Here is an 11,278-nt window from a genome sequence, read left to right on the forward strand (position 1 = left end):
TTCGTTGATTCAATTTTTTTAAGGTCACCAAGGAGTTTGAATCCCTTATAGTGGTCTCTCTCGTCGCATGTGTTACCCCAGTTGGACGATTACTTGGGTAGACGTGGGAGGAGGGCAGTTACAATCTATTTGCAACATATGCTATGCCTTCACCAATAGCAACTATTTCCTGCAAAAATGTTGTCAGCAATATAAAATACATAACAACTACACCCTAACATAAATGTACACTGATATGACCAGAACTTTGGCTTCACCTAACCACTAATAGATTAACCCACATAATATCATACTCAAACCCATATTCAAATCATATTTAACCATAATTTACTATGATTTATTATAATTATATTATTGAACATGGTCGATCATTGACCATAATTGAGAATTAAATGTGGTTTCTATATATTTAACTATGATTAACTAATAACCCACTAAATTTTAATCTATTATCTTAATCCACAAGTTACTAACTCTAAAAAAAAAGTTATCCTCTTCACTTCTAACTCACTAATCCCTCATCCTAACTCTAAACCACTAACCTCTAAATTAACCATATATATAATCATAATAATTTCTTGTTTAGAAATATAATAATATACCATTATCTAATATTTAACCCATTCATAACTTACTTATGAAGTTAATACAAATTAAAATAACATAACGATAATAATTAAAATGATATTATCATGATAATGATAGAGATGAAACCTAAAATGTTAATATAGACGAGCTATAATTGTTACTCTGGAAAAGAGATCTCCATAATATAAATTAATAATATGATCATGAAAAATTTATGATGTCAAACATCAGTTCTGGTTATGCCCTTCAAATGTGAGAAGGGCAATACTATCCATCCATATATATTCAGTTTATTTGATTTGTAAAAAGCTATAACCGATTAAAAAATGCATTGTGCTCATTTGTGAAAAGACTTGATTACATATTGGGACAGATGTCTCACGAAGTTTGGATTTATGGAATATACAAATGAGTTGTCATGCCTAATTTTATGATGTCTTACAAAAGACATGGAAAACCATCTTAGAATCAATTGATTGATCTTTATTGCAAATGACTAAGAGTGATCAGATCATTTTATCTTACAACTTAAAAGATGAAAGGAGCATTTGGGGGAGATTTTATGCCGACCAAGTTTAATAGTATCACCTTGCTGAACAACAACTCCTTTATTTTCCATAAGTACAACATTTCTACCAATACAACATGGATAATATCTTCATAGTTTCCTCCATCTTGACAAAGAAATGCAACGAGAGCCACTTGCAAGGGAGAAAGGCTGGGGTTGAATACCACAGAGTCAATATAAAATCCCGTACAAATGTTCCCTTTTGTGGTCATCACACCGATTCGAGGACACTTGCTATATGGAGCATGTGCTTTCATATTGTTCGTAATTATAATAGTGTATTTAGTGTTTAGTTACATAATGTAAATAATTTTAATAAATAGAAAACAATGTATAAGATGTTGAAGGAAAATTTCACATTAATCTGTGACATCAAAATGAGGATCATTATTTTAACTACGGTTTGTTGAAATTTAAATATATTTATGAGAATTTTTAATATAAATTTAAAGATTAACGACAGCTGGTAAGTTTGGTATATTTATTAGAATTTTCCATATAAATTTAAAATAAAATCTTAGAAATCTAAACAGAATTGTTGAAATTAAAATAAAATCTTAGAAATCTAAACGGAATTGTTGAAATTAAAATATAGCATCAATCTCATGTGAGTGAGTCCAATGAAATTAGAATTTAGAAAATAAACCCAATAAAATCAAATAGCATTTTTATTTGTATTAAACTTTAAATTCAAATTTTAATGGGGGAGAAGAAAACATCAATACAAGGAAAGGATGAAAGAGAACATTATACACGCCACTAGGCGAGCTCACTGTCAAAAATGCTATGAGTATACATAAATAGAAAGTTATATAAAATTATTTAAAAAATTATCGAAATTTCTTATTTCTGATTTTCTTAATAAAAATATTTATTTTATAAAATAATTTAAAATAAAAAAACTGAATTTTTCCATAATTTAATATATTTTTAATAAATTAAAAAATTATAAGCAAATATTTCTAATCTTAATATAAAGACTAACAATTTTTCATTTTTTTCTAAAAATTTAACGAAAAATTATATATATATATATATATATATATCAAATTTTTTTATTTCTGATTTTTTTTAATAAAAATATTTATTTTATAAAATAATTTAAAATACAAAAATTTGATTTTTTTTATAATTTAATATGTTTTTAATAAATTAAAAAAAAATATAAGCAAATATTTCTAATCTTAATATAAAGACTAACAAGTTTTTTTAAAAGTTTAAGTATATATATAAAAGTATATAGTCAAAAGTTTAAGTAATATATATATAAAAGTATAAGAGGAAGGTCTTCCAAGTCATCAAGGTGTGAAATTTTCAATACTTTATAGAAACACAAAGTTTTCAAAATATCCGCGTACAAATATAAAAACAATGCTAACATGTCTGAAACATTAGGTAATGTCACAAAACCTATGTTTGTTTTACCTAGGGATAACTTTTCACAACCACATTTGAAAGAGCATTTATCTATATTACTCCACAAAACGATGTTGTTGCCGTCGTTGTGGGACTGCGTATCTCACATTCAAAATTGTAGCCTTATGAACCTCTGTTTCAACTCCGTCCTGCCAAAATAAATGCAAACTTAACAAGATGTTGATAATGTCATTAAATAAATAAATATGCCAAAATATAAATTAACATCAAATAACTTGCCTCATACGCTAAATGAATCCAAACTTAACGAGATGTTGATAATGTCATTAAATAAATAAATAAGCCAAAGTATAAATTAACATCAAATAATTTGCCTCATAAGCTAAATGCCCTGAAAGCATGTAGCAAGCATTCCACGATTTGCTTCAGCCCTTCTGATGAGAAAAGGGATCACTTTCTCCTCGGGTCCAAATGGAACATATTTTCTCACTTGAAATCCTGGTTTCACTAGACCCAACGATAGACTGTCTGCCATGCCCTTCTCTTGAGCGAATTGTAACCCACCATGAACTTTTCTCACAACCCCCAATTCTTCAGCCTTTGCAGCAGCCAACTTTACTGACAAATCGCCGCCATTACCAATGGATAAATCAAATACTTATTATTTAACAATCTCTTATTAACAAAATAAGAAAGTAGAAAGAACAAGCTTACTAGACTCGAAATTGTGTGTAGCTAGTACCAATGATGCTTCGCCCTTAGTAGCCTTTTCTAATAGCAATGTGGCCTGTGGCGTGGGCATTGTAATAGTTGTGTGTGTCTAAAATATGAGAATGTATAGGTGAAGGGGCGCCCAATTCCCTCGCCTCGACATTTTATCTTGTGATGTAGGCATCTCGAACAAGTTTCAGAGCCATTGAAATTCTTTGTTGCTTAGCCGATTTTGATGCCTCAATTAGACGAGGCAATGAGTCTTTCAAGTAAGCTTGTAAAGTGCCATACACCAGTGGCTCTCGATTTTTTTGAAATATTACTTTCAACTGCAGCGCCAATCCTTTGCCATACCCCTTGCATTGATGAATCCACTATTGCCATACCCCTGTCAAGTCGTTAATCAAGGTGCGAAATAATGTAAATTTATTACGGTTGTTGAATGGTAGCCCGTGACCCAGAGCGAGGAAGAACAGAGGAGCTCAAGGATCCATGGTGTTTTTTTGACCTGTAGAGGACGAGAAAAGAGCAACGGTTCAGATTGAGGCTACCATTGAGGCAGTCATGTTGTAATCCCTCTGTTAGAGGAAGAATTTTGTAACAGTCAGTCCTGTTAATGAATACAAGTTTTTGTGTGTGGGAAAAACTCTGTCTTCCGTGTTAAGAAACAGAGTATTATTCTCTGTTAGTTTTTTTTTTTTGTTCTGGAATTATCAGAAATTCCCAACACAATTGTTTTGTGCAATCGTTGAATTTCCTTTTCTGTTCCAAACAATTCCTTGTTTGCTGCATCAAGCTGTGACTATAAATTTGTCATGTGTGAAATTTGATTAGTTATGATTTGTTGTTGATCAGTAATCTGAGCTTGCATCTCCAAACAGGTCTGTATTGTTTTGTATCTGAGCGTTGTGCTCTGTGAATTTCAATTAGTATCAGAGCGTTGCCCTGCTCTGTTTCTTTCATAGAGTATCAAAGCATTTTGTGCCTTACCCATTTTTCGACATGGTATCAGAGCCTGTCTAGGCTCTTTGAAGGTGTCAAAGAAGCTGAAGGAAGGATTTCTTGTTGCAGCAGCTTCTCCAGCAGAGTGAAGACTCAGTCAAGAAAGAATCCAAGGTATTTCTCAAGTTAGTTTTTTTGTGTTACTATTGAGGACAATCAGCTATTTTAAATACACAGTCAAGTATTTTGAAGCATAGTTAAGAGTGTAAGAATGGCTGGAGCCAGCACTAGCATAGGTATCTGTAATACTCAGCTCCCACAATTTAATGGAAAAAACTATGACTATTGGGCAATAACTATGAGAGCTTTGCTTGCTTCCCAAGACTTATGGGAATTTGTTGGGGATGGTTTTGAAGAACCAGTAGATGAAGATGAGTTTAATAATTTAACTCAGGCAAAGAAAGAACTGTTGAAGAGCAATAAGAAGAAGGATTCTAAAGCCCTCTACTTTTTGTATCAAGCAGTGCATGAGAGTGTGTTTCCAAGGATAGCAGCAGTCAAGAGATCCAAAGAAGCATGGCAAACTCTCAAGATATCCTATCAAGGCATGGAGAAAGTGAAGACAACAAAACTACAGTTGCTAAGGAGAGATTTTGAGACTCTCTACATGAAGGAGTCTGATAATATTAACTCATTCTTCACACATGTGATTGGTCTGGTCACACAGATAAGGTCTCATGGAGAGATTCTTGAAGAAAGGAGGATTGTGGAGAAACTATTGAGGATCCTACCCTCAAGGTTCGATGTGATTGTCACCACCATAGAAGAGACAAAGGATCTCACAAACTTCTCAGTTGATGAACTACATGCATTATTGATGACACATGAGTAGAGATTGAGTAGAAATGAAAAATCATCTCTATAGCATGCCTTTAATACCCAGATGTTCTTTGGAAGAGGAAGAGGTCAAGGTAGAGGAAACAAGAGAGGAAAAGGCAGAAGCCAAAACAAAGGTGGAAGAAACAGTCCAACAAATGCTCAAGGAAGAGGCAGCAATCCAAATCAAAACCAAGGCCAGGGCAACAACCAACAAAGTGGACAACATCATGCTCAAGGACAAAGGTATGATAAATCCAATGTCCAATGTCACTATTGTAAAAAATATGGGCATTGTGCAAATGAATGTAGGAAGAAGCAGCATGATGTGAGTAATAGAACTAGTGCAAATTTCAATAGAGAAAATATTAGCCAAGATAATTTGTTTTTAGCCTATAATATGGTTGAAGAAAAGAGTGAAGATGTATGGTTTCTAGACTCCGGTTGCAGTAACCACATGACAGGAAACATAGCCTTGTTTTCTTTGTTAGATCAGAGTGTGAAGTCACAAGTCACACTAGCGACTGATAGTAAAGTTTATGTTATGGGAAAAGGAGAAGTAAATGTCTTAGCAAGGAAAGGTGAAAAGAAAACCATAGCAGATGTTTATTATGTTCCTGGAATGAAATGTAACCTCATAAGTATTTGATAGCTTATTCAAATGGGGTACAATGTTTTCTTTGTGGATGATGTATGCACCATCATGGATAAAACACCCAGCAAACAATGTATTGCTGAAGTGAAGATGACAAGGAACAAGATGTTCCCTCTCAGAATGAAAGCAGATTTAAAAAATGGAGAATAAATAGCAGCAGTGACACAAGAGGCTTTCCAAAACGAACCAAAAGATGAAAATTGGTTGTGGCACTTGAGATTTGCACATCTCAACTTTGGAGGTATTAACTTGTTGAATAGAAAAGGAATGGTAAGAGGATTACCATTGATAGAGAAACCAGACAGCCTTTGTGAAGGTTGTATCTTGGGGAAACAACACAGAGAAAGTTTTCCATCTGGGAAAAGCATAAGGGAAAAAGCACCTTTAGAGATTGTCCACTCAGATTTATGTGGATTGATGCAAACTCCATCACTTGCAAGCAGCCACTATATGCTAACATTTATTGATGATTTTACTAGAAAAATTTGGGTTTATTTCCTGAAGAACAAAAGTGAAGTGTTTGAAAGATTTTGCAATTTCAAAGCACTTGTAGAAAACCAAAGTGGGCTACATATCAAAGTTCTAAGATCTGATAGAGGAGGTGAGTATATCTCCAAAGAATTTCTACGTTTTTGTAGAGAAAATGGAATTCATAAGCAGTTTACCACTAGGTACACTTTGCAGCAAAATGGAGTTGTCGAGAGGAAGAATAGGACAATCATGGATATGGCGAGGAGTATGTTAAAGGCAAAGCATTTTCCAAATGATTATTGGGCTGAAGCTGTACACTGTGCAGCGTATATTTTGAATAGATGCCCTACAAAAGCAGTCATGAATAGAGTGTCGGAGGAAGCATGGAGTGGGACAAAGCAAGGAGTCACCCACATGAAAGTTTTTGGATGTGTGGCTAATGCACACATTCCAGATCAACTAAGGAAGAAATTGGACAGAAAAGGGGAGAAATGTATTTTCATTGGATATAGTGAGGAATCCAAAGCTTATAGGTTGTATACCCCATCCACCAAGAAGCTTATTGTGAGTATAGATATTCAGTTCATTGAGGAGGAAACTTGGGATGGAAGCATAGAGAAAACAGTGAATGTTAAAAACTTTTTGTCTCATGATGAAGATGATGAGGAGATGGCTGAAATACATCCCCAAACAACAGCACCAACACAAGGGCAGCGAGAGACACAATTGAGGAGAAATGAAAGTGCTTCTCCAAGCACACCACAAGGAGGAAATTCAAGTGCTTCTTCAAGCACTTGTACACCAAATGAAAGAGGTAAGAAGTTCAGAAATTTAAGTGACATTTATGAACAAGAGGCAACAAATGAAAGTATGAACTCTTTGTTTGCTTTATATTGTCATGTTGATGACCCTGTTTATTTCGAAGAAGCAATTAAAGATAGGAAATGGATAGAAGCTATGGATGAGGAGATCAATGCCATAGAAAGAAACAAGACATGGGATTTAGTTGAACTACCAAAAGGAAAGGAAGTCATTGGAGTTAAATGGGTCTACAAGACCAAGAGTAATGCTGAAGGCAAAATAGAAAGACACAAGGCAAGACTTGTTGTCAAAGGATATAAGCAGTAGCATGGGAGAGACTATGAGGAAACTTTCGCACCGGTTGCTAGAATGGAAACCGTGAGAGCAGCGCTGTCCATAACAACACAAAACAAGTGGAAAGTTTACCAAATGGACGTGAAATCAACATTCCTAAATGGAGTGTTAATGGAAGAGGTTTACATTGAACAACCTCTAGGCTATGAAAAGAAAGGCCAAGAGCACAAAGTGTGCAGATTGAAGAAAGCTCTTTATGGGCTGAAGCAAGCACCAAGAGCGTGGTACAGTAGGATAGATTCCTATCTACTGGAAAATGGATTTGAAAAGTGTGAGGGAGAAACCACCCTCTACATCAAAGAAAAGGATGGTAAAATACTAATTGTTGTGTTATATGTTGATGATGTTATTTTCACAGGTAATGATGATTACCTTATTTAAAATTTCAAAACAGTCATGAAAGAAGAATTTGAAATGACTGACATGGGTTCGCTGAGATACTTCTTAGGAATAGAAGTATAAAAAAATGGAAATGGGATTTTTATCTCACAAGCGAAATATGTTAATGAAGCGTTGGAAAGATTTTATATGCAGGAGAGCAAAGCAGCAATCACTCCCACAGTGATGGGATTAAAACTCAGCAAAGAGGACAACAACAAGGATTTTGATCTTAGTTTGTGCAAGAGCATAGTTGGAAGCCTCATGTATTTGACTGCAACTAGGCCAGATATAATGCATGCTATTAGTTTGATTTCCAGATTCATGGAGAGGCCAAAAGAAGCACATTGGCAGGCAGCAAAAAGGATTATGAGGTATGTTAAAGGTACTAAAAGGTTTGTCATTTTATATACTGCTTCAGAATGTTCAGATTTAATTGGATACACTGATAGTGATTGGGATGGAAGTGTAGATGATCAGAAAAGCACATCCGGTTATGTTTTTCACATGGGTTTAGAAGCCATTTCATGGGATTCTAAAAAGCAGCCTATTGTAGCGTTCTCTACAGCAGAGGCAGAATATGCGGCAGCTACAGTAGCAGCATGTCAAGCAATTTGGATGAGAAGGATGTTAAGGAGTTTATGCCAAGAGCAAGCAAAAGGAACTGTGATTTTTTGTGACAATAGTTCAGCTATTGCATTATCCAACAATTCTGTGTTTCACAAGAGAACGAAACACATTGATACAAAGTTTCATTACATCAGGGAATTGGTAAACAATGGAGAAATTGTTTTAGAACACTGCAGAACTCAGGCGCAGGTTGCAGATATTCTGACCAAACCATTGGGGCATAAAAGTTTTGAGTTTTTGAGGGAATGTCTGGGTATGACTGATAACCTAGCAGTTGAAATTAAAGGGGAGTGTTGAAATATTACTTTCAACTGCAGCGCCAGTCCTTTGCCATACCCCTTGCATTGATGAATCCACCATTGCCATACCCCTGTCAAGTCGTTAATCAAGGTGCGAATTAATGTAAATTTATTACAGTTGTTGAATGGTAGCCCGTGACCCAGAGTGAGGAAGAACAGAGGAGCTCAAGGATCCATGGTGTTTTTTTGACCTGTAGAGGATGAGAAAAGAGCAGTGGTTCAGATTGAGGCTACCATTGAGGCAGTCATGTTGTAATCCCTCTGTTAGAGGAAGAATTTTGTAACAGTCAGTCCTGTTAATGAATACAAGTTTTTGTGTGTGTGAAAAACTCTGTCTTCTGTGTTAAGAAACATAGTATTATTCTCTGTTAGTTTTTTTTTTGTTCTAGAATTATCAGAAATTCCCAACACAATTGTTTTGCGCAATCGCTGAATTTCCTTTTCTGTACCAAAAAACTCCCTGTTTGCTGCGTCAAGCTGTGACTGTAAATTTGTCATGTGTGAAATTTGATTAGTTATGATTTGCTATTGATCAGTAATCTGAGCTTTCATCTCCAAAACAGGTCTGTATTTTTTTGTATCTGAGCATTGTGCTCTGTGACTTTCAATTAGTATCAGAGCGCTGCCCTACTCTGTTTCTTTCATAGGGTATCAAAGCATTTTGTGCCCTGCCCGTTTTTCAACAATTTTTGAATTCAGAAAATTCTTTGTAAGTAAAGTAATCAATAGTAGGCTGAACGGTTTGGTATTCTACATCTATTAGCAAAGGAAGGTAAATAGCTTCGCAGGCTTGGCAGAGATGAAACAACCTTTGCTCCGCTAAATTTAGGTTGTTTATCTCAGCGATACTCAAAGATTACGGCGCAGAGGAGGTGTGGTGAGTGGGAATTGAGGGGGCTAGAATTGGCAGAGTCTCTGCTTTCCATGGCAGGGTGAAGTTAGGATGGCAGTGTTGCCACCTTCGTAAGTGGATGATTCTCTTCAGATTATGATATTAAAATATCCCCCTCCACCTGAAGGATTCAACACTCCCCTTGGAACTTTACCGCAGAAACTGCCTAAATGTCACCTTTGTTTACCTGCATACACCGCACTTGCTAGGTCAAAAACCGGCTCAACTCTCAGTACCGGTTGTCTGTCAAAATGTCAATTTATATCCTCTCCACTGTATAAATATTCACTTCTAAATATCTATATTCAAGATTTTTGTTGTATTTGATGATGATCTCGATGACAAATAAAATAGATTGGTTAATCAGATGAGGGATGAACATACGTATGAGAGGAGATCCAACAATCTTCTACAATCATTGCCCACTAAACTTTCAACATTCCTCCACCTCTAATAAAGGGTCGATTTTACATTTTTTCCACAATTTATATTTTTTTTCTTTTTAAGAAATTGATAGAATGGAGCTCAATGAGAGAAGAGAAGATGGAATGAAGGGACATAGGTACCTAGGACTTGTTGTGCGTTGAGTCTCCTGGTGATGTCTCTGCAGAGAATCTTGCGTATGAAGTCTTTGGCAGAGTGAGAAATTGAGAGCCATGGATATCTTCAAAAGTGAAGGCATCCACAGAGTACTGCCATGAAGAAACACCTTTCTTGTAAAAATATTGAATTTTTTTTTTTCTGTTTTTTTTTTACATAGTGGGAAAACCTATCATAACTTAGTAGTCAAACTAGCAGTGAGAACAACCATCTCTCGATGCTAATCGCGAATTCAGGCTAACTCATCACCATTATTCAAGGAAAATCACCTCACCTAGAATACCCTGGTGGTTCATAAGGGGGCAGACTTTCACTGTTGCCAAAGGCCTCTGGGTCTTGGGTCGTTAACTTGTTTCGTTACGTCTGAGGAAGATAACTAGTTTTAGGGCATACTCCACACCCTAAGTGTAAAAATATTGATAATGTATATATTTTGTTCAAAATAATTTTTATATTTAAATATTTAATTTGAGTAGTGATTTTATTATTAAAATCTATGTTGGTTTACATACTCTATCTTTTATTTCTATTGTGTTTTAAGAGAAAACATATATTTTTAATTATTAGGCCTACTCCATGTTATTGTGTTGAGAGGCACATTCTACAACGTAGTATGAGGGCGATGTCTAACTCCATCTATGCTCATTGTGTCAAAAGGGAAATGTGTAATTTTGTATATGCTAAATGTTAAGTTGACACATGTCCCTTTCAAAATAAAAATTAAACATGAAGGAGACATGGTAAAAACATTTCACTATCACTATAACAATCACAAATAAAATATTTCTGTAAGTGTTTAGAGAGTGAAAGTAATTTTCTTTTCTTTTCTTATATTTTGTTTCTAAATATTTCAATGCAAAATTAAATTGTTTAACTATCCATGTTACTTAATATATTTCAATATGAACTTCATTGAAATCGATAGACAACATTTCAATATCCGATAGACGCCTTGGTCTTAGTGGACTTTAGTCATCATCATCATCATCATGTGTGTGTGTGTGTGTTTTTGCTGATCATAGCAAAAATATTTGAATGCCTAGAAGGAAGAAGTAATAAAAAGTAAATTAAGTCATACTTCCTAATAAAACAAAGATGTGAAGTTCATTCAATTATTAATATAAAATCGATATGTG

At 34.8% G+C, this 11,278-nt stretch overlaps 1 pseudogene; it reads right to left on the reverse strand.

The window, feature by feature from the left end:
* Positions 1-2,915: 2,915 nt before the first annotated feature.
* Positions 2,916-9,735, reverse strand: LOC149196191 (proline dehydrogenase 1, mitochondrial-like; annotated as a pseudogene).
* Between the last annotated feature and the right edge of the window lie 1,543 nt (positions 9,736-11,278).

This window comes from Pinus tabuliformis, chromosome 2_2 (assembly GCF_031772625.1).
Source record: "Pinus tabuliformis cultivar Carrire ecotype Pingquan chromosome 2_2, CPIR1, whole genome shotgun sequence".
Lineage (NCBI taxonomy): Eukaryota > Viridiplantae > Streptophyta > Pinopsida > Pinales > Pinaceae > Pinus > Pinus tabuliformis.